This window comes from Protopterus annectens, chromosome 5.part0, assembly GCF_019279795.1.
Source record: "Protopterus annectens isolate FY-2018-M chromosome 5.part0, PAN1.0, whole genome shotgun sequence".
NCBI classification, from domain to species: domain Eukaryota; kingdom Metazoa; phylum Chordata; order Ceratodontiformes; family Protopteridae; genus Protopterus; species Protopterus annectens.
The window spans coordinates 1,645,090,436-1,645,113,729 of record NC_056735.1 but is presented as its reverse complement, the minus strand read 5'-3'; the positions used below and the strand labels follow the sequence as shown (position 1 = coordinate 1,645,113,729).

The window sequence follows — 23,294 nt, the reverse complement described above, 5'->3', positions numbered from 1 at the left end:
CGCGAGGTTGCCAAGTGCCTTGGACTGTCCTGCCGAGATAATGCCCCCCCACCCTATCAGGGAGGCATCCATGGTCACTATGGCTACCGGAGGGGGTTGTATGAAAGGTCTGCCCTGAATTACTAGTGGGGAGACCATCCACCAAGAAAGGTGCCTTTTGCATGTTTCTGTGATCAGGATCACGTGAGACAAGGGTAACTCCTGGAAAGACCACTGCGTGAAAAGAAGCCACTGAAGGATTCTCATGTGGAAATGCGCTAATGGGACAAGAAGAATGGCAGCTGCCATCGAGCTTAGAGCTTGGAGGACATATCTGACTTGAATCCTTTTGCTCTGCATTAGAATTAAACACTTGTTGACGAATAGTGGAAACTCTTTCCTGTGGTAATCTTGCAAACATTTCTTTTGCGTTTAATTCTGCTCCTATGTATGTGATAGACTGACAGGGCAACAAGGCAGATTTTTCAAAATTTACTGTGATGCCTAGTTGAGTGCATGATGTGATTGTATAATCCCGTGCCTCTAAGAGTTGATGCCTGGTGGTAGCAGTCGGGAGCCAGTTGTCTAGATAGGGAAACACCTGGAATCCTTGACACCTCAGGTGAGTCGTGACTACTGCCATACACTTGGTGAACAATTTGGGGGCTGAGGTGAGACCAAAGGGCAGATCTCTGAACTGGTAATGACTGGCCCCTACCCAGAAGCGAATGAAATCTCCTGGAGCGTCTGTCCATCTTGATATGGTAGTACGTGTCCTGAAGATCTATCGAGCACATCCAATTGTCCAGACCCAGGAAAAGGGAAAATGGACTGCAGTGTCACCATCCGGAACTTCTCTTTTTGTACAGATTTGTTCAATCTGCTGAGATCCAGGATTGGTCTCCAGTCCCCTGTCTTTTGTGGTACTAAAAAGAATCTGGAGTAAGTTCCGGATCCTAGTTGGTCTGCGGGGACTTCTTGAATAGCTCTTTTTTCTAGCAGTCTTGAAACTTCTGTGACTGCTTGATCCCTTAGACTGGGTAGGACATCTGGGATGGGCTTTTTTGATTCTATGAGGGATTGATGGAAGGGAATTTTGTAACCTCCGGATAGAATGGATAGTACCCACCTGTCTCTTGTGCTATTTTGCCAGGCTTTTAGGTACAGCGAAAGTCTTCCCTGACTGCCTCCATAGGTGAGCAGTCGGGCAACCCTTCAGGGATGCTGGAAGGGCTTGGCAGAGAAGGTTTCTCTGTCACCCTGGTTTTGCTGTCCCCCTCTGCCACGAGGGTGGCGTCTGTTATTGTTGTTTCCCCCTCTGCCCCTGGGGGAAAAATCACCACGTGTGTCAAGCAACGGTCCCTGGGATTTTCGGAACCACATCTTTCCGCTCTTGACCCTTGGGATAACGTCTGGAAGGGGGGTGGAAAAACACACTCCCACGGCAGAGAGAGTCTTGCCTTCCTGCTCACACCTGGTCAACGTGTCTTTCACCTGAGGCCCAAAGAGAAAGGAGCCATCAAAGGGAGTACTCATGAAGGATGCTCGAAAGGGTTCCGCAAACTGACACAGCTGCATCCAAGCACGTCTCCTGAGAGCCACACCTGTCGCTGCGGCTCTGCTCGCTGCATCGGCTGCATAGGAAATCAGCCTCATGGAGGAGTTGAGTATGGAATTAAGAATCGCAAGCTGAGATGGTACTCCCTCAGCTGTAGGATCTTGAAGGTCATCTCCCAGCTCTTTCAGGAGATCCCTTTGAAGACGTGTAAAATGGCATGGATAGTTCAGGGACTTCATTGAAAAGGTCGCTGAAGCAAATATTCACTTTCCATATCTGTCCATCGTCCGAGACTCTGTTTGGAGGATGAACAGATGAAGATGTTTCTGCTAACTCTTTCTTGGTGGCTGCTGCTACCACCATGGCATCAACTGGCAAACCTTTGGACAGGAATTGGTTGTCCTGGGGGGCTGTAATAAATTTGTTTGGTCTCCTCGGAGTAGGTTCCACAGAATCTGGAGCTGACCAAGCCTTTCGAGCCACTACAGACATGAGTGGATCGAAAGGAGGAGATACCCAGGAGGGGGAAGGTCGGGAACCAAATGCGTCCAGGTATACAGACTCATCCTTGGTAGGGACTAGGGAAGTCCAGTCCCTCCTCTAAGACTTTCAAGGATGTCCGAAAAGGAAACATCTTCAGAGGGGGGCTGTGGGGACCCTTCCGATTCATCCATGTCTGTATCTGAGGTGAAAGACTCCGGGGAGTCTATGTGCTTCCTCTTGCACTTCTTCTTCTGGGAAGGCTCTTCTGAGTGATCAGGGGAGGCTTCGGAAGAAGAGGGATCACCCAATGGGGTGTCCTGGGGCATAGATTCCCTACGCTTGGGCTCTGGAGGAAGAGTAGAGGTTGGAACAAACACCACGGGGGAGGAGCCGATGGAGCTGGTAATAGAGCTCTTTCGGGGGACAGCACACTCCACATGACCTCGAAGGTGTCCCGACCTCTAGGCAGAGAAATATCCGACTCCGAAGAAACAGGAGTCCTTCTCCGCATCGAGGGTGACTTCTCCGAGGCCAGTGTTGGAGCCGAGCTCACCTGCGCCGAAGCTCCGAGGGGGAGAAGGGGGTCAGACAAGGGTCCAATGCCACTCTCCCCCATCGGAGCAGAGAGAGCCCCGGCGCCCAGATCCCTCGATAGAAGGTACAATCGAGGTAATCGGAGCAGACGTCGGAACCGAAGGAGAGATGATTATCGGCGCCGACGGTTCTACTACCTGCGGATCCATGGTCTCTGGCTCCGAGCTAAATGCAGTCGGAGGAGAAACAGAAATAGAGACGGTTGGAGCAGATACCTGTTGAGGTGGGCTGGACAGTAATTTTGCCAGTGCCTGTGACTTAAGCAACCTGCTTACTACTCTCTCCACATCATGATCCGATAATCTAGAGGATAGAGGAGAGTGGGAAGAATGATGGCTACGTTCACTCTGTAACAAGGATGACTGAGGTGCCGAGTCGATGGTCTCCAAGGACGGAGACCTCAGTCTCTTATGGCTGCGAGACGGCTCCGAAATAGCAGATGGAGCCGATGGAGGAGTTGCCTTGTCGGTGCCAGCTGGCACCAACATATTTGGTTGGTCAAGTAAAGGAGTCTGCTCCGAAGGTGGAGCCGATGGCTTGACAGACTTAGGGGATTTCACTGGCTGAGTACTTTTAGCCGGAGAATCCTGAGGCTTCAATAATCCCAGAAGGATAAATTTGTTTTTGCGCTCCTGCAAGACCCTTGGACTAAAAGTGTGACCTATAGAACAGGAGTCCTGCAGGTGAACAGCACCCAAACAATATACACTACTAGTGCGCCCATCTGGCAGAGACATTTTCTGACAGCATGAGTCACACTTTTTTTTTGAAGCCAGACACCTTGGTATCTTTAGACATTTTATAAACAAGAACCACAACAATAAGAAAATGCTATAATACAAAAACTAAAACCAAACTTTTTTTTTTTTTTTTTTTTTTACAGTTAAGGAACAGAAAGGAGAGCCTCTAATTTAAACGGCTGTCCACAGTTAAGGAACAGAAAGGAGAGCCTCTAATTTAAACGGCTGTCCTGGGGGGGGGGGTTCTCTAAATTAAACGAGTTCAGGGTAAACAGAAGGCCTATGGAGTTATGGAGCAATGACCAACAAGGCTGCAACACACAAGAAAGCGATAAGGGATAAAGTAATATACCAAGACACAAACTTAATAAAAAACTTGACACATTTTTAAGAATAAACAACAATTATAATAGAAAAAACTATACTAAGCCTGAGCCAGTAATGAAGCAACCTCGCAGCTGAAGCAGCAAATGAGATCTGGGTAGCTGACGTTGGGCATTCTGGGCCAGTAAACAGCTCTCGAGCTATAGAAGATGGCAGAGTCAGAGCCGAGGATTGGATCCGAACCCAAACGGCAAGAACGAAGGCGAGATGGACAGCTTAACATCTAGAGTTCTGAACTGTAGACTTAGCCAGTGCAGTAGGTACCAAAGAATTCTTTGGTGCTGGAGACTTTGACCGTTCCGACAGTTTTGGAGCCTTCAGAGGCATATTTGTGCTCTTTAATGGTCGACACCAAAGGGGACGATAGCACCGAGCGAGAAGACTTGGAGCCAGAGGCCAGCAGAGACTGGTCGGCCTTTGACAAGTTTTCCTCAAAAAGGGCCTTAAGGAGCCCTTTGAGGATGAATTTATTTTCTCTCTCTCCACCAGGGTTCTTCTGCCATATCTATTAACTCTCAGACAGACACACACACACACACACACACACACACACACACACACACACACACACACAAACTATGGAAAGTAGAAAGCAAAGTCTACAAAGAATGGTAGAGAAGTTACCACAAGGGTAAAAATAGAAAGGCACCACCAGTGATGGTAGGGAAAAAGAAATTACTAACGTACAAAGGAAAACCACACACAAGTGTAGACCAACACTCAAAAGATATACTACCAAAAAAGAATTATAAAAATAACTGTAAATCAGTTAGAAACAGCTAAGATAAGATTAGAAATACTTGGCTACAACAGATGTCTGGCTGACATGTCTGATTCGCAAGAGCAGCAAACGAGATCTGAGGTAATCTAGAGAGAGGGATTATGGGAAGACTTTCAGTTCAAGAGTTTTTTTTTTTTGGCTGATGTGAGCTATACAACTGCCGAATCTGTTCTGACGGTCAGAATAGAGTACCCATCAGTCAAGAACAGATGAAGATTGACAACATCAAATCAAAAGTTTTTTTTATCACAACATTAGATCCAAGTTGCCTGACTTTTGCTTTGCCCAGTTTTAGGTTTGGAGGAGTACATTGCAAACAACTGATCTGAATTCCTGAATGGTCTGGTCCTATGAAGACAGGACATGATCTGGTGATGGATGTTCAACATAATGTAGCATGTGCTCTCCCTCATTTGAAAAATTTTGGAAAAAAGACTGGTACAATTATTGACTGATATAAATTAGTTTCAGATGCTACCTTAGGACAGAAAAATGCATTAGTTCTTAGGGAAACTTTGCCTTTATGAAAAAAACAAATAGGAGGCTTGCAGGAAAGTGCTTGCATATCTTGAAATCTGTTTGGCTGAAGTAACTGCCACCACAAAAACTGTTGTCCAAAAGAGGATCTTCAAATCAACTGATGCTGCCAGACTGAAGGGTGGTTGAGACAATGCCTGTAACATGATGGTAATGTCCCACGGAGGTACCGGATCTCTGATTAGATGGCCGAAGGAGCAATGTTCTCTTCAAGTTGACCTTAGAGATTTTTAATGAAGCTACAAAACTGTAATTTTGATTTGCATGGAAACTTAAGATAACTGCCATTTGCATTTTGACAGCTGAATAACTGGAGCTGTTAGGGAAAAGTTCTAACATAAATTCTAAAATAAAAGGAATAGGACAGAGAACGTGTCTAAACCCATGGACGTAGCCGAAATGGAGAATCTCTTCCGTTTGCTACGTTACATTTTTGTAGTGGTCTGTTTTTGGGATTCTGATAAGATATGGACAACTTAAGTAGGAAGCCTGGTATCTATAGCTAAGGTTAGAACTGGAGGAACCAAGCAGTTAACTTCATGGCTTTCTGGTCCGGAGAAGGCAGCCTGGAACAGCACGTTAGTAGATCTGGACAATGGTCCAGCATCCATGCAGGATGTACTACTTGAGGTCTCGGAAGAGAACCCACGATTGTTGAGGCCAGGAAAGGGTAATAAGGATCACCTTTGGCGTTGCACACTCTTCCTTTCTGAATGAACTTGTTTATTAAAGGCGATGGAGGAAAAGCATAGAGAAGACCTGGGGGGGGGGGGGTCAATTGTGTACTACAGCGACCCTCTGTGATGATCCCTGCAGAGGAATCAGGGAAAAGTAACTGCTGCACTTGTTTAAGTAGGATGCAAACAGGTTGCAGCACATTTGGCCCCAGCAACTGAAAATCAAGGCTGTCACTGTCGACTGAGGGACTCATAAGCCATAAAAATAGATCTGCTTAACTTGTCTGTCAGTACACTGGATAGCCCTGAGATATGCACTGCTATTAAAAAGCACTGAAGACATTACCCACTGCCCAAATCTTGTGGCTTCTTGACACGAATGATGGGAGTGTTCCTCCCCATTTGCTGATGTACCAAACCACTGACATATAGTCTGTACTGATATCCCACCTCTGGGGAGGACGTCCTGAAAGGCTTGCAACACTAGGACTGTCCTTTCTAGGACAATGACATAAAGGCTGACCTCTGCATGTGATTAAGCACCCTAGACTGTCTTCTCTTTGAAATATGCCCTCCCCAAACTAGAAGGATATGTACGTTGCCACTACTGCCTCAGAGGAGTACATAAGGGCATATGCCCCTCTGTCAATGAATGTGATGTTATCCACCTGGATATGTGTTTTTTGCAACCTTGAGTGAATCAAATCTTGGCATGAAAAGGGTGGTAAAACTGGGACCACTGAACTGCTAGGATCCACTGAAGAACTCATGTAAAATCTACCCAGTGGAATGGAGGATTGTTGAAGCCATTAGACCAGTAGGCAAAGAATTAGTCTCGCCAGCCGGGAGGGGTGAAGGAAAATTTTAGCAGCAGTGAAGCGCAGGGAGAGCACCATGGAGATGAAAAGTTGGGCAATATGTAAGCTTGCGTCTGGGTGGCATCAGATTAATTCTGCTGAGTATGCGTAAGATGGCTTTTGGTTAGACTGACTGCGAGTCCTAGGCCTATAAACATACCAAGTACAAACTAACTACTAAGCAAAGAACACAAAACACTCTCTATAACTAGCCTATACTACACCCAACACTAAATACAACAAACTCCAATAACCATTACAATGCTAGCTGGAGCGAAAAAAAATTCTCTTGGTAAAGGAAGGAGGAATGGTAACAACAAGGTTAGGCAAAAAATTCACTACAGAGGATATCAAAAACTTCAGGTGGCAGATGAGATCCGAGTTGGAGTTCACGGAATTATGGGTAGGGGAGGAGTCAGAGTCCTGGAACCTAAGAGCTTTACAATCAGTGCAAAGGTCAGATCTGGTCAGAGCAGACAACCCACACCTGAATCAGACAAAAACAGAAAACAATGCATGCAGGTGTTTATCAGCATAAGAATTAAAAAGAAGTTATGTCTTGCCATAACGTTCCATCTGTCTTGTCAAGCTTCACTAATCCCCGACTGTGGGCTTCGTTCCGAGCATCGGAACCAGCTCTGCCATTTTTTCAGCTTGCACCTCCCAAAACTTGCAAGCTAGGCTCTACTCATAATGCTCCTCTCTAGATTACCTTAGATCGAGTTTGCCTACAATAGTGACAGACAGACAAGAAGTAACAAATAAGAGACCAAATCTGTGTCCCTATTACTATGCCAGTCTTTGGAAATATTTGGCCCACTAAGAGTCTTAGGCAGGGGAAGGGGGGGGGGGGGATGTCAAGGATGAGTGAAGATAGACAACACAGGTGGAACATTATGGTAAGACAAAACTTCTTTATCTAATGTTGTCAGTCTTCACGTAGTCCTCGACTGTGGGACAGAGTCCCTAGCTACCCGAATCTTGGGAGGTCTCAACAGAAAATTCCTGACCGTGTCCCCTAGAGACCTGGTCCAATTTGTAATGAGTGCTAAAGGTATGAGGAGACGTCCAAGTAGCTGCTGCCCAAATGTCATCTAAAGAAAAAGCATGAAAAACTGCGAAATGTGCTACAGCTCTATTTGAATGAGCTTTCACAGGACATGGTGGATAAAGTCCCTTTGAGTGATAAAGATGACACAGTCCCTTTGAGTGATAAAGATGACACAGTCCCTAAGCCATTTAGCTAAGGTAACATTAAACACTGGACTACCTAAAGTGAGGAAAAGGCAACATAACAGTTGTTCAGATTTTCTTACATCGTCCATCCTGTGACAGTAAAAAAAAACAATTGCTTCTGAACATTTAATAAGTGCAGACAGTACTCTCCCTTACTGGAGAAATTGGCAAAAAGTACTGGCAGATGCAAGATTTTGTTAATATTTGACTATGAAACAACCTTTGGCAAAAAGGATGGATTTGTCCTGAGTGCAACCCTGTCCTTATGAAATATTAAACAGGGTGGTTTGCAAGACAAGACTTGAATTTCTGTTATTCTTGTGGCTGAAGTGATAGCTATCAAAAGCAAAGTTTTTCAGGTCAAGAACTTGAACTCACAAGATGCCAAAGGCTCAAAAGGGGGAAAAATAAGAGACTGTAGAACTAAAGGTACATCCCATGGAGCAATGCGTTCTTTAAAAAGAGACCTTAACATTAAAGTCCCTTTCAAAAAGGCCTTACAGAGTTCATGAGGCATAAGTGAAGAACCATCAAAACCTACATGGAAATTAGACATCGCTGCAAGATGTACCCAAATGGTAGATGCTGAATAGCCAGATTGATAAAGGAAGGCCAGAAAATCTACAACTTTAGCTATAGGTGCCGCATATGGATCAATATTACAATCAAATGATTATTTAGCAAATTTCATCCATTTGTTATAGTAAAATCTCCTAGTTGAAGGCTTATAGTGAGCCAAAATAATTTGGCGGACTGGGGAAGTAAAAGGAGGAATGCCTGGCAATCATGGGAATTGGAGAAGCCACACGGTGAGCTTGAGATGCTGGAGATTTGGATGAACCTTTCCCTATGGATGAGATAATAGCTCTGGTGCTGGGTCCAGAATCCAAAGTTTCTGAAAAAGGTGAGGACAAAGGAAGGGAAACCATACTTGCTGAGGCCAAAATGGAGCAATGAGGATTATTGTGTTCTTTGACCACTAGGCTTTCTTTAGAAACTAACATAACAGAAGAGTGGGGGGCATACAAAAGACCGGAGAGACAATCATGGAGAAGAGCATCTCTGGGCGACTCCCCCGGAGGGGAGATTAGGGCAAAGAATCTGCTGCACTTGTTGTTCAGAGAGGACGTAAACAAGTCACAGCAAGGCTGGCCCCATTGGTGGAAAATCTTTTCCGCCATGACTGGACTGATACCACTTATGAGGCATTAGATTAGTTCTGCTCAACTTGTCCACTATCACGTTGGAGTTCCCTGGAATGTGTGTTGCAGATGGAAGAAATTGACCATTGCCAAAGTCTAGGAGGATCTCGACAAACTGGATAAGATTTGGTTCCCCCTTGTTTGTTGATGTACCAGACTACTGATATGATGTTGGTCTGAATTGCCACTATTCCCAAGGGGAGGGCTAACAGCACCACCCTCACCTCTCTAGAAAGTAAAGTTGTGTACACTTACCATAAATGTATATGTTCGAGTGTATTCACTGTTGCAGTCATTACATTTGGGTAATCTGCTGGCAGGTTGCCCTCAGTCGGCCTGAATTCCAAAGTCTTGGGTCCTGCGCCGGTTGCTGTCTTCTCTTCCTTTCCCAAAAAGGTAGAAATATTTTATATATATATATATATATATATATATATATATGTATACATATATATATATATATATATATATATATGTATATATATATATATATATATATATATATATACATATATATATATATATATATATATATATATATATATATATATATATATATATATGTATATATATATACATATATATATATATATATATATACACACACACACACACACACACATATATATATATATATATATATATATATATATATATATACACACACACACATATATATATATATATATATATACATACACACACACACACACACACACACACACACACACACACACACACACACACACACACACATACATACATACATGCATCAATATAAACTTTACCTTCATCTACAAGCAAATACACCACATAGGTTGCAGAAGATAGAGAAGGAAAGATAAACTTCAGAATGTTAGGGGGATGGAGGGAGGGTAACCTTGACTGCAACAGTGAATACACTCAAACATCTACATTTATGGTAAGTGTACACAACTGTACTATGTTCTTCGTGTTTCACTGTTGCAGTAATTACATTTGGGTAGAATCCCAAAGCTATGGTTGGGAGGCTGGAGCTAAACAGCATTAGGTGCGACTATAAGGCCCTGCAGCACTGCAGTGGCAAAGCCTGTCCTGGAGAGTAGAGAGGCAAATGGTAATGCTTTGTAAAGGTGTGAACAGAACTCCAAGTAGCCTCTAGAAGGTATTTGGGTGGTACTCCTCTGAGAAAGGCTGCTGAAGTAGCTGCAGCTCTGGTGGAATGAGACCTAATGCCCCCCTGGGCACAGGTTTACCATGGTGTAAGTAGCAGAAAAGTACAGTTTTGTACCTACCATAAATGTAGATGTTCGAAGATCCACATTGCTGCAGTCATAACCTGTGGGTAGTCCGCTGTCCTCGGTCGGCCCGAATACCAAAGTGTTAGGCTGGCGTCGGTCATGGTCGCTCAGATCTGACGTCAGTACGCCGTGGTATTAAAGCGCATGACCGACGTCATATCCTCAGTCTTTCTTGCCCCAGATGTCAGAAGGCCCTAAAAAGAAAGGCCATAGCCAAAAACAGAAAACCTCCAAAACCCATATACAAACAATATTTACAACCCAAACCACACAACCACTCCAAACTACAGAGGGAAGGAGGGAGGGAAAACTTGACTGCAGCAATGTGGATCTTCGAACATCTACATTTATGGTAGGTACAAAACTGTACTATGTTCTTCATCTCACATTGCTGCAGTCATAACCTGTGGGTAGAATCCCAAAGCAAAGGTAGAGGGAGGTTGGCAAAATCATAAAGCATTGGGAGCTGCTAACATGCCCTGTAAAACTGCAGTGGCAAACCCAGCCCTAGATTTGGAATAAAGAGGGAGATGGTAATGTTTAGAAAAAGTGTGCACTGAACTCCAAGTAGCTGCTTCCAAAATATCTTTAGTAGCTACACCCCTCAAAAAAGCAGTAGAAGTGGCAGTAGCCCTAGTGGAATGAGGTCTGATCCCAGCCGGAATCTCCTTACCATGATGAGAATAACAAAAAGCAATACAATGGCCAATCCACTTAGAAATAGTTTGTTTTGAAACAGGTTTCCCCTGAGAGCCCAAAGCAAAAGAAACAAATAACTGTTGAGACTGTCTGAACCCTTTAGTTCTGCTCAAATAATAACGCAACTGCCTGTGAATATCCAAAGTGTGCAAAATTTTCTCCCCTTTATTTTGGGGATCAGCATAAAATGTAGGCAAATGAATAGATTGGTTCAAGGCCACATTTGAAACCACTTTAGGCATAAAAGTAGGGTTAGTACGCAGGGATACCCTATCCTTATGAAAAATCAGGAAGGGTTCAACTGCCATTAGAGCCTGTAATTCAGATACCCTTCTAGCAGACGTAATGGCCAACAAAAAAGCAGTCTTCCAAGACAAAAGCTTCAACTCAGATGTAGCTGCAGGTTCAAAAGGAGGTAAAGTGAGTTTTTCCAACACAAAATTGAGATCCCAGGAAGGAGTAGGAGCTCTACGCGGGGGTCTTATGTTCTTTGCCCCTCTAAGAAATTGCTTAAACAAAGGATGTGAGAATAATGGTGGGTCACAGTCATAGTGAGCAGAAATGGCTGCAGCATGAACTTTTACAGAGGAGAAAGACAAACCCTTGTCTAATAATTCTGTAAGATACTGAAGTGAAACACTCAAATTAGGCCCTGAAACATCAAAACTCTTTGCTTTGCTCCAAATAAAAAATCTCCTCCATTTATCAGCATAAACTTTCCTTGTACTAGGCCTTCTGGCCTCCAAAATGACATTCAAAATTTGTTGAGGAAGCTGCGACCCTCCAGGTTCTAGAACAGAATATGCCAGGCTGTCAGATGCAGGGACTGTATCCTGACATTGAGGAAATGATTGCCTGCCTGAGACAAAAGGTGCGGAATTGATGGCAAAGGCCAAGGAGGCTCCCGTACTAAACTCCACAGCAGAGGGTACCAGTGCTGCCGTGGCCAATCTGGAGCTATTAGAATCATGGAGGGCTTGTCCTGTCTGACCTTCAAGAGCACCTTGGGAAGGAGAGGCAGAGGAGGAAAGGCATAGACGTGAAGATTGTTCCAACTGAATGATAGAGCATCCACTTTCCAAGCTTTTGGATGAAACATCTTTGTGCAAAACTTTGGCAACTGGAAATTTAGTGGAGAAGCGAACAGATCTATGTCTGGAGTCCCCCAAATCACAGTCAACTGTCGAAATACATGAGGATCCAATTTCCACTCGTGGGGATCCACCATCTGTCTGCTCAAAACATCCGCTAAGGAGTTCTGTGCTCCTGGCAGAAACCTTGCCTGAAGAGTGAGGTGCAAACTGAGAGCAGTCTCCCACAAAATCATAGCTTGCCTGCAAAGAGGGTACGAATGGGTTCCCCCTTGCTTGTTGATGTACCACATGACAGTTGTGTTGTCTGTTTGAATCACCACTTGTCCTGGGTGAAGTAGATCCTTGAAAGCCATCAATGCAAATTGGACTGCTAACATCTCCTTCAAGTTGAAATTCAAATGTTGAAGTCTGGCAGGCCACGTGTCTTGAACCCATTTTACATTGAGGTGTGCTCCCCAAGCCTTGTCTGAGGCATCTGTCGTTAAGATCTGACTCGCCTCTGGTCGGGTCACAGAGAGTCCCTTGTTTAGGTGACATTCCTGAGCCCACCACAAAAATTCCTTTTGAATGCAAGGTATTATCTGAATGACAGTGTCCAAATCGTGGCAGTGTTGAGTCCATACACTTTTGAGATACCATTGAAGCTTCCTCATATGCAGTTTGGCATTGGGAAGCACCAGAATACAAGATGCCATGAACCCCAAGGCTTGAAGGACTGTCCTTGCAGTCAGCCTGGACCGTAGAGACAATTGTTGGAAGTAAAGTGTAAGATTTCTTTGCTTGTCCGGGGTCAAAAAAGCCATCTGAGAGGCTGTATTCAGTCTCACACCCAGAAAGCACATTTCCTGAGAGGGTACTAGACTGAACTTTGTTTCGTTCACAGAATACCCTAGGCACCTTAACACTGCCATAACATACTGTAGATGGTGAAGTAGCTTGTCTTTGTCTTGAGCAAGAATCAGGCAATCGTCCAAATAAGGATAAATTTGTATTCCTCTTAACCTTAAGAAGGCTATCACCGAGCCAGAACCTTTGTGAACACCCTGGGCGCAGTAGATAAGCCAAAGGGCAATGCAGAGAACTGATAATGTAAAGTCCCAGCCCGAAAATGCAGGAATCTCCTGCAAATGGGCCTGATAGGAATATGAAGATAAGCCTCTTTGAGATCCAGAGTTACCATCCAGTGATCTTTGCCCAACAGAGGCAGAAGTTGTTGCAAAGTCAACATTTTGAATTTTGGAATGTCCAGGTATGTGTTGAGGATAGATAAATCCAAAATTGGCCTCCAAGTGTTTCCTTTCTTTGGTACAAGAAACAGGCGAGAATAAAATCCTAGGCCCACTTCTGACAGAGGGACCGGCTGTATAGCCCCCATTTGAAGAAGTAAAGAAATCTGTTTGTGAGCCTCCACCCTTTGCTGAGGAGGAACGTCTGGCATGCCTTTGAAAGGAGGCAATGTGGAAATAAAACTTGTAGCCTCGGTCTATAAATGTCCAACACCCATTTGTCCTGGGTGACTAAAAGCCAATTTTGCCTGAAAAGTGCCAACTTTCCTCCCAGAGGAGCTGCCAGACAGGAAGGATCTGGCAGCTGAAGATGCAGGTCATTGGGTCTGTTTACGAAAGGACTGGCCCCTGCCCTCACCTGTAGATTGTGCAGGGGAACTCCACGTTCTAGGCCTGAAAGAACCCTGAGCTCTGCCCCTACCACATCTAGATCTGCCCCTAGACTGTAAATCAGAAGAAGGGTAAGCCCATCCCTTAGTAGGCCAATTTCTGCTAAACTTAGGGGGCTGCACCTGCAAAAAAATCCTTAACAGTCTGCATAGACTTAGCTTTGTCTTCCATTTTCTTCAAGACTGACTCCACAGGAGAACCAAACAAAACTTCAGACTGAAGAGGAGCATCCAAAATTCGAGCTTTAACATGCTCTGACAAGTTCTGATCCTTAAGCCAGGCGTGCCTACGAATAACTGATCCAGTGGCAGCCACCCTGGAAGAAGCCTGTAAAGCATCGAAACCACACTGCAAAGAATGCTTACCCACCTGATCAGAGGCATGAACCAAATCCTGTAATTCCTTACACTCTATGCCCTCTGCCAAAGCCATCTACCTTAGACTTTGAGTAAGGAGAAAATTCTGGTACTTCAACATATGAAACTGGCAATTCAAAGCCCTCATTGCTAGAGTGGAAGAGGTATACACTTTTTTACCCCACCTATCCAAAGCTCTAGAATCTTTATCCATAAGAACTGGATTCTTTACAACAGAAGCCCTGACACCCTTAGGTCGCTGGCTAATAGTTTCTGGGTCAGCCCTTGAGCTCTTATACAGATATTTATGAGCCTCTGGCACTCTGTAATACCTATCTGGTTTAACCGGTGCAGGAGGCAGAGAGTCTGGATTAAGGGAAGCCTCAGAGAAAACATCCTGAACAACATCCAAAACAGGAGGTATAGCCAAGGGCCTATGTTGTGGTAAAAACAAAAATTCCCTAAGCCTCTTTCGGGAATCTGAGAAATCCTGACCTTCCCATTTAAAATGCTCCCTCATAGAATGCAGGGTTTCTGAAAAAGAAAAACCCTCTGGAGGAGAAGCAGAAGGACTAGAATCCTCTGCATCTGAATAAGAATAAGGAGGAAAATCCTGAATGTCTTCAGCCGAAGACTCTGAGTAATCTGAAGAATGTTCCAAACCTTCCACCTCTGGCTCCACCCTAGGCCTCTTATCTGGAGGGGGCATAGAACCTCTGATTAAGGAAATCAAATCTTCTGCCATTTTTAGCATGTGTTTTTTAGGTACAGAACCTGCAGAACTAGGACTGACACCAGAGGAAGACAAACCAGGCCTGACCTTGGAAGGTACCTTAGAGACAGAAGGGAAGGCCTAACCACCTTATGCAAAGAAGGGAGTACAGCAACCTGAGAGGCCCCTCAGCCTGACCCGACTCCTGAGAGGCCACATCTTGCAAAATTAACGGCTCCCCTGAGACTCAGCTGAAACCTCGGCTGGATCCACAGATTCCACCGTAGTTTCTAAGAACCGGCGTCCGAACGGACGACTCATCCTGCTTGGACTTTAACGATTTTTCCTTGCACTTCTTAGCGGTAGCGGGCCGGAGGATCCGACGGCATACTGTAATTACACCGCTTACAAGACAAGCCTAGCGCAATCTAACCTACGCTTAATGGTGCGCTTATTAAATCTAGCACAAAGCGACACCACTACGCCGTGCTCAGGCCCCAAACAAGGAATACAGAGAGAGTGGTAATCCCTATGAGGTATCTGTTTCCCACAAGAAATACAATTATTCACTTTTTCTGACATCCGATTTAACTGAGGCAACAAAAGACAAAAATATTGCCCAACGCGGTACTTAGCCCAACCTGGTTTTCGGTCTGAAACTCAGAATACGAAAATTTCAGAACGCCGAACGGCACTTGCAAACGCTGCTTCTGCTTCGGACCATGCGGCAAGAAAGACTGAGGATATGACGTCGGTCATGCGCTTTAATACCACGGCGTACTGACGTCAGATCTGAGCGACCATGACCGAAGCCAGCCTAACACTTTGGTATTCAGGCCGACCGAGGACAGCGGACTACCCACAGGTTATGACTGCAGCAATGTGAGATGAAGAACATTGGATGCAGTGGCTTATCCACTTTGAAATTGTCTGCTTTGAAATAGCCTTTCCTTCTGATCCTGCAGCATATGACACTAGTAATTGCTCAGTTTTTCTTAGAGCTTTAGTCCTTCGCTGTCTGTGTACGTCCAAGGAATGCAGAATTCTCTCCCCTTTGTTCTGCGGATTTGGATAAAAAGTTGGCAGATTAATTGTTTGGTTAAGAGCCACACTGGATACCACCTTAGGCATAAAAGTAGGTTTGTCCTCAGAGACACCCTGTCTGGGTAAAATATGATAAAAGGCTCTAGAGCCATGAGGGCGTGTAGCTCTGAAACTCTTCTTGCTGAAGTAAATGCTAGTAGCAGAGCTGTCTTCCATGATAAGAACTTTATATCAGCGGTAGCAGCTGGTTCAAATGGAGGCAGGGTGAGCTTTTCCAACACATAATTGAGGTACCATGCAGGTAATGGTGATCTTCTAGGAGGCCTTAAATTTTTGGGTCCTCCAACATACTGCTTTAGTAAAGGATGAGAAAAGATTGGTGGCTCTGTATTTTAATGAGCTGAAATGGCAGAGGCATGGATTTTGATTGATGAAAAAGATAGGCCTTTGTCAAGCATCTCAGTTAAGTATTGTAATATCTGAGGAATATTTGGTTCGGCTGTATCAATTCCTTGTGCTTGATTCCAAATACAGAATCGCTTCCGTTTGTCAGCATAAGATTTTCTAGTACTAGGCCTTCTGGCTTCCAAAATAACACACATCACAGCTTTACTGAGAAGTGTCGTTTGAACCTGGCAGCATGGCTAATCATGTAATCATACAGAGTCTGTAGTTGATTGTGCAGGATCCGATTGTTTTGCTGGGACAGTAGTTGTGGTCTTTGAGGCAAGGTCCAAGCTGGGTATTGAGACAAGTTCCTTAGGATTGGGTACCAGTATTGGCGGGGACAGTCCGGGGCAATTAATATCATCTTTGACTTCTCTTGTCTGACTTTTAGGAGGACCTTGGATAGAAGAGGCAGAGGAAAAAAAGCGTAAACTGATAGGTTTTTCCAACTGAAGGATAGGGCATCCACTTTCCATGCTTGTCTGTGATAAGTCCTTGTGCAGAATCTTTTTCAATTGATAATTTTGAGGAAAGGCAAATAAGATCTATGTCTGGGCTGCCCCATTTCTCTGTTAACATGCTGAAGACTTGTGAATTTAGTTTCCACTCGTGAGGATCCATAAGGTTTCTGCTTAAATCGTCTGCCAGAGTCTTTTGTTTTCCTGGCAGGAACTGAGCTTGAAGATGTATTTGGTAGGTCAAAGCTGTGTCCCACAGTGCCATGGCTAATCTGCAAAGGGGGTAGGAGTGTGTGCCCCCTTGCTTGTTTATATACCACATGACTGTGGTGTTGTCCATCTTTATCAGTAGATGTCCTGGATGATGCAAGTCCTTGAAAGCTATTAAGGCATTTTGAACAGCTAGCATCTCTTTCTGGTTGATATGAAGATGCATTTGGTTTGGAGCCCATATGCCCTGAATGCATCTTCCTGCCATGTGGGCCCCCCAGGCATAATCTGATGCGTCTGTTAAGGTTTGTCTGGCAGGGGGTAGAGTGAAGGGCCGCCCATGTTTTGGTGACGGCCTTTGCCCACCACAGAAATTCCTATTGCAGGCAGGGAATGAGAGGAATCATCGTTTCCAGACGTGAATGTTGACTCCATAAACTTTTTAGGTACCATTGAAGTTTCCTCATATGCAGTCTTGCATATGGAATTAGTAGGATGCAGGGTGCCATGAAGCCCAGAGCCTGCAGAATTTGTCTTGCAGAAGACTGGGTTTTTGTTGCCATCAGTTTGAAGTAAGTAGTCAGTTGCCTTTGTTTGTCTGGCATGAGGTAAGCCATCTGGGCAGTTGTATTCAAGCTTGCACCCAGGAATGTTATCTTTTGAGAGGGGTACCAGTTGTGATTTCTTTTCGTTTATTGTGTACCCTAGGGATGTTAGAAGCCTTTTCACAAGTACCAGGCGTCGAAGAAGAGTGTCCTTGTTCTCTGCTTGAATGAGACAGACGTCAAAGTAAGGATATATTTGTATAATTCTTTGTCTGCAAAATGCAATTACTGGTGCCAGACACTTTGTAAAGACCCTGGGCGCAGTAGATAAGCCAACGGGCAGTGCAGAGAATTGGTAATGCATTAAGCCAGCCTTGAATCTGCAGTATCTTCTGGACAATTGTCTTATTGGGACATGCAGGTATGCCTCTTTTAGGTCTAAAGTCACCAGCAAAGCATTCTTGCCAAGCATGGGCAGAAGCTGCTGCAAAGTCAGAATTTTGAACTGTCCGGGTATGTGTTCAAAAATCGATAAATCCAGTATTGGCCACCAGGACTTGTCCTTTCTGGGTACTAAAAACAGTTGACTAAAAACCTTGTCCTTTTTCCTGTTTTGGTACTGTCTGAATGGCCCCCATATCCATGAGGGACGTAACCTGCTTCTGTGCCTCTGCCCATTGATTTTTTGGCAGATCTGGCCAACCATTTGCCATTGGCAGAGTGTGGAAATGGAATCTATATCCCTGTGATACAATGTTTAGTACCCACTTGTTCAGGGTTATTAACTGCCAATTTTGAGCAAAAAGTGCTAATTTCCCCCCTATGGGTGCTACCAAAATATAAGTTCTTGGTGTAGGCAGAGGGAAATCATTGGGATTGCTTTCTGTAGGTTTGCGCTTTATCTCCTCCAGATTTGGAGGTGGATGCGCCCCATTGCTTTGACCTGTATGAATCTTGCGCCTGGTATCTGGAACCCTTAGGGCATCTGGATTTGCCCCTTAGAGCTCTGTCTGACACAGGAAAGGACCAATTTTTTGTAGGCCAGTGTCTACTGAATCTTGATGGCTGCACTTGTAAGAAGTCTAACAGTTTGCATAGTCTTAGCTTTGTCTTCCATTTTCTTTAAAACCTCTTCTGCCTCAATACCAAACAGAGAATCGTGCTGTAAAGGTGCATCTAGCAATTTAGCTTTAACATGATCAGGCAAATTGTGTTCCTTTAACCAGGCGTGCCTCCTAATCACAGATCCAGTAACTGCGGCCCTGCAGGAGGCCTCTAACGAATCAAAGCCACATTGCAAAGTATGCTTTCCAACCTGTTCAGCTGCATGCAATAATTCCTGCAATTCTTTATTTTCTGCACATTCTGAAATCAACATCATTTTCTGTTTCAGCAATCCCATAACATGCTGTTAGTACTTAAGCATATGAAATTGACAGTTGGCCCGGATTGCCAAGTTTGCAGATGTATAAACCTTTTTTCCTCATCCGTCCACTGCCCTTGAATCTCTGTCAGAGGGGGCAGGATTTTTTGCTGTTGAGGCCTTAACTCCCTCTGGACCCTGTGAAATAGTTTCAGGATCAGCAGCAGGGTTTCTAAATAAAAATTTATGTGAGTCAGGGACCCTGTAATATTGGTCAGGCTTACTGGGAGCCAGAAGTAAGGAGTCAGGGGTCAAGCTGGACTCCGAAAACACATCATCTACAATGTCTAAAACAGGGGGAATGGCTAAAGGCCTGTGCTGAGGGAGAAGAAGGAAATCCCTGAGCCTCTTTTTTGATTCTGAGAAGTCTTGGCTCTCCTAGTGAAAATGCTCCCTCAAAGTATGCAAGGTTTCTCCAAATGAATAATCCTCAGGAGGAGATGCAGATGGAACAGACTCCTCAGCATCAGAATCCTCATAGGGAGGTATAGATAATTCCTGATCAGAAGAGGAATCAGAAGAAATAGAAACCTGATCTGAAGATTCATAATCCGCATCTTGCCTAGGCCTCTTATCTGGAGGGAGATGGGTACCCCTGATCAAGGTAATAAGGTCTTCAGCCATTCATCAGTTTTTTAGTCATAGAGGCCTGTGCACATGGCTCTTTTGTCAGTAATTTAGGTTTTAGAAGTTGCTTTTGTCTTTGGTTTTGCAGCTGTCATCGGTTTGATATACAAATGTTGAGGTCTGAATACACCCTCAGAAGCCGGTGCCTACTCAGCGGTTCCAGACCCATCCGAGGGAGATACTTCCATCGGTCCAATACCTTGAGTATCTTGCGGCATGCCAGACTCCACATGGGTGCCGGTAGAAGCCTGTGACTCGAAGGTAGTGGGTATTAGGGGCTGCGAAAGCGCCTCACTGAGTACCGGCGACTGGCTTTGGAGAAGCTTTGTCATCGGTTTTGGATCTCAACTGCCTTTCTCTGACCTTTTCTTTGTGTTTTTATGTACTCCGGTAGTCGGATAGCTATCAGACTACATTTCCGGGTAGTTAAATCTGTTTCCAAAATATTTTGATGCAAAAATATACAGACGCTTAATAGTGCATTGGTTAAATCTAGCACAAAGCAGACAGCCAGGCACGTTGTGATCAGGGCCTAGACAAAGAATACAGTATAAATGGAAATTCTTATGAGGTATTTGCTTCCCACAAGTAATACAATTATTAACTTTTTCTGACGTCGGTAAAAAGCAAGAAAAAAGTTTCCCCAACAGGGTACTTAGCTTTAGTGAAGACTTTGGTTCTGCAACTCCGACTCTAATATTTCAGTAGTCGGCCGACCGGCACTTGCGAAATGCTTCTGCTTTGGACACTGCACGGCAAGAAAGACTAAAGAAAATGGCGTCGGCTGTATGTTTTATACCCCTGACGACCTGTCGTCATGGAAAAGACAGCAACCAACGCAGGACCCAAGACTTTGGAATTCAGGCCAACTGAGGGCAAACTGCCAGCAGATTACCCAAATGCAATGACTGCAACAGTGAAACACGAAGAACATCACTGATGTGCAAATTGCCTCCATTTGAGGCCAAGTGCCTTGAGCTGTCCTTCCCAGATAATGCCCCCCACCCACCACATCCGGGAAGCATCCATGGTCACTATGGCTTTGGCCTGAGGAAGGAGAAATGGACAGCCTGACAAGATTTCATTGGAATGAAGCCACCAAGACAGGTCTTGTTTGCGGTGATTTATGATCAAGATCTGATGAGACATTGGTTGATTTAGTAATGATCATTGGGAGGCCAGAAGCCATTGAATAATCTGCATAAGATATCTGGCCATGGGAACTAAAGGTTATAGAGGCTGCCATCGACCCTAGCGCCTGTAGGATGAGTCTCTGGAACAATTCTGTTCTGAATGATGTGGTTTACTTGTGATCTGATATTTTGGAACCTTTCTAATGGGAGTGATGCAATTCCCGTAACTGTTGTTATGTGGGCTCCAGATGGGATTTTTCGCAGTCTGAGATGCACTGCTACCACTACCATGCATTTGGTAAAAACACTCAGGGCTGTGATGAGACCAAAGGGCAGTGGCTCTGAACTGAAGTGCAGGAATCTTCTGGAGCGTTTGTCCATTTTTATGCGGTAATACACATCCTGAAGATCCAGAGTACATCCAGTCATCTTTTTCCAAGAATGGAAGTACTTACTGTACCAAGACCATCCAGAACTTGGTTTATTTAACTGATTTATTCAACTGGCTGAAATCCAAAATGGGTCTCCAGTCTCTTGTTTTTTTTGGGCACTGAAAAGAACCTCTAGTAGATTCCAGATCCTCTCTGGTCTGGTGGGACAGACTGGATGACTCTTTTGTTGGGCAGTTTTTGGATTTCTATGACTGCCGCTTCACTGTGATTGGGTGGAACGTCTGGGAGTCTTTTGTGTTTTTGGATTTGTTGAAAAGGGAATGATGTATCCTATAGAAATGATCACCTGCACCCATTTGTCCATTGTCATTTGAACAGATGCAGATTGGTGCAGGGATAATAGTCCCCCGACTGTCTCCAAAGGAAAGCAATCAGGTCTCCATTCAGGAGCACTGGTAGGAGTGATCAAAGAAAGAATCTCTGAATCCCTGCTTCTGTGGGCCACTTCTGCCTCCTGAATGGCATCTTCCATTGTTACTTCCACCTCTGCACTGGGAGAAGTCCTTGCCACGAAAGTCCTGGAAAAGCCCTTGGGACTTAAACCATAGCCTCCCACTTCTTTGGTTCCCAGAATAGGGCCGTTGAGGAGTACAGAAGCATACGCCCACAGCAGAAAGAGTCTTCCCATCTTTCTCACATCTGGCTAGTGTGTCTTTCACCTTGGGTCCAAACAGGGATTATCCATCAAATGGAGAGTTGACGAACAAAGATTTAAATGGCTCCACAGTGTCACACAAGCACATCCAAGCGCGTCTTCTGATGGCTATGCCTGAACCTGCTGCTCTTGCCATCCCTTCAGCAGCAAGTGCAATTAGCTCCATGGACGAATTGGAAATCGATTCAAGGGTGGAGAGCTGACAGGTAGCCTTATCTCGGACTCCTTCAGGAACTGCTCCTGAGAGAGTATCTGGAAGCTTGTTGATCAGATCTCACTGCAACCTAGTGAAGTGTTCCATGTAGTTGAAAGACATGAGTGAAGGTATACGCACTTCCCAAACCTATCTATAGTCCTAGACTCCTTACTGGGAGGATGGATAGTAGGACTTTCTTCTGCAAGTTTCTTTTTAGCGGCTGGCGCTATCACCATGGCGTTTACAGGAATACCCTTAGCCCAGTGTTGGTCATCCTTAGGGGCAGACAAACTCTGGTCAGGTCTCTTGGGGATCAGCGTGATGTGTCAGGAATTTTCCAGGTCCACTGAGAATCAGTTTAATAAGCTCATCAGCAGGTGGAGGGATCTAAGATGTAGAGGACTGGGCAAGAAAATCCTCCAGATATACAGATTCTTCTGAGGAAGGCTAGAGGGAAGTCCAGCCACCCCTCTGCTTCAGAATTTCTAGGATGTCCCCAAAGGAATCATAAGGGGCTGACTTAGGGGAACCTTCCCCTTCATCAAAATTGGAAGCCTCTGTGAAAGACTCTTCGGAGTCCAAGTCCTTCCTCTTGCACTCGTTCTTCGAAGGTATATCCTCAGTGAGATGCTCCAGGGAAGTATTCCACGAGGCAATCATCATGGTGGATTGCTCCTGAGACTTTTGTGCCCTCTGTCCCATGGATGAGGCTGGAGGAAGCTCTGGTCGAGGGGACAGAGAAGATACTCGGGAGGTCTCCGATTCCGACAAACCGTTAGTGCACAAGGTGATCCTTGGTTCCAAAGAAGAAACTCTGGAGTCCCTGGCACTGACCTACCTGGTTCTGTGACAAAGGCTCAGCTGGGGTTGGAAGAGGAATCGGAGATGGTGTTGCTGAAGGACCGGTTCCGGAGCCAAGTTTGCTAAGAACTAATGATGGAGGCAATCCCCTCGCTGTCAGGAGCAGGTCAACCAGTCTCGTTGTCTGACTCAGATTCTTAGCTGACCGAATAGAAGAAGCTGAAGGAGACCTAGGTGGTCTCAGTTCCAGGAAAGGACTGGGTGGTCGTTCAGCAAAAGGATTCACTGACTGTGAATAGGATGTCCTTGCTAAGGAAATAAGGCTAGTCGGCTTTGGTACAGATAAAACTGAAGCTCCAGATGTCTGCTCCGAAACTGGACTTTACGTCAAGTCATCCTTGCCCGCCAGTGCCATGGAAGCTGTTAACACCAGAGGTGGTTTTGTCAGTTTAGAAGGC

The 23,294-nt window shown here is 44.8% G+C and overlaps 1 protein-coding gene across 3 annotated transcripts in view; it reads right to left on the bottom strand.

Moving 5' to 3' along the window:
* Positions 1–23,294, bottom strand: part of DYRK1A (dual specificity tyrosine phosphorylation regulated kinase 1A) — a 2,602,610-nt gene that overhangs the window by 2,200,922 nt on the left and 378,394 nt on the right. The gene's annotated exons all lie outside the window — the stretch shown is intronic.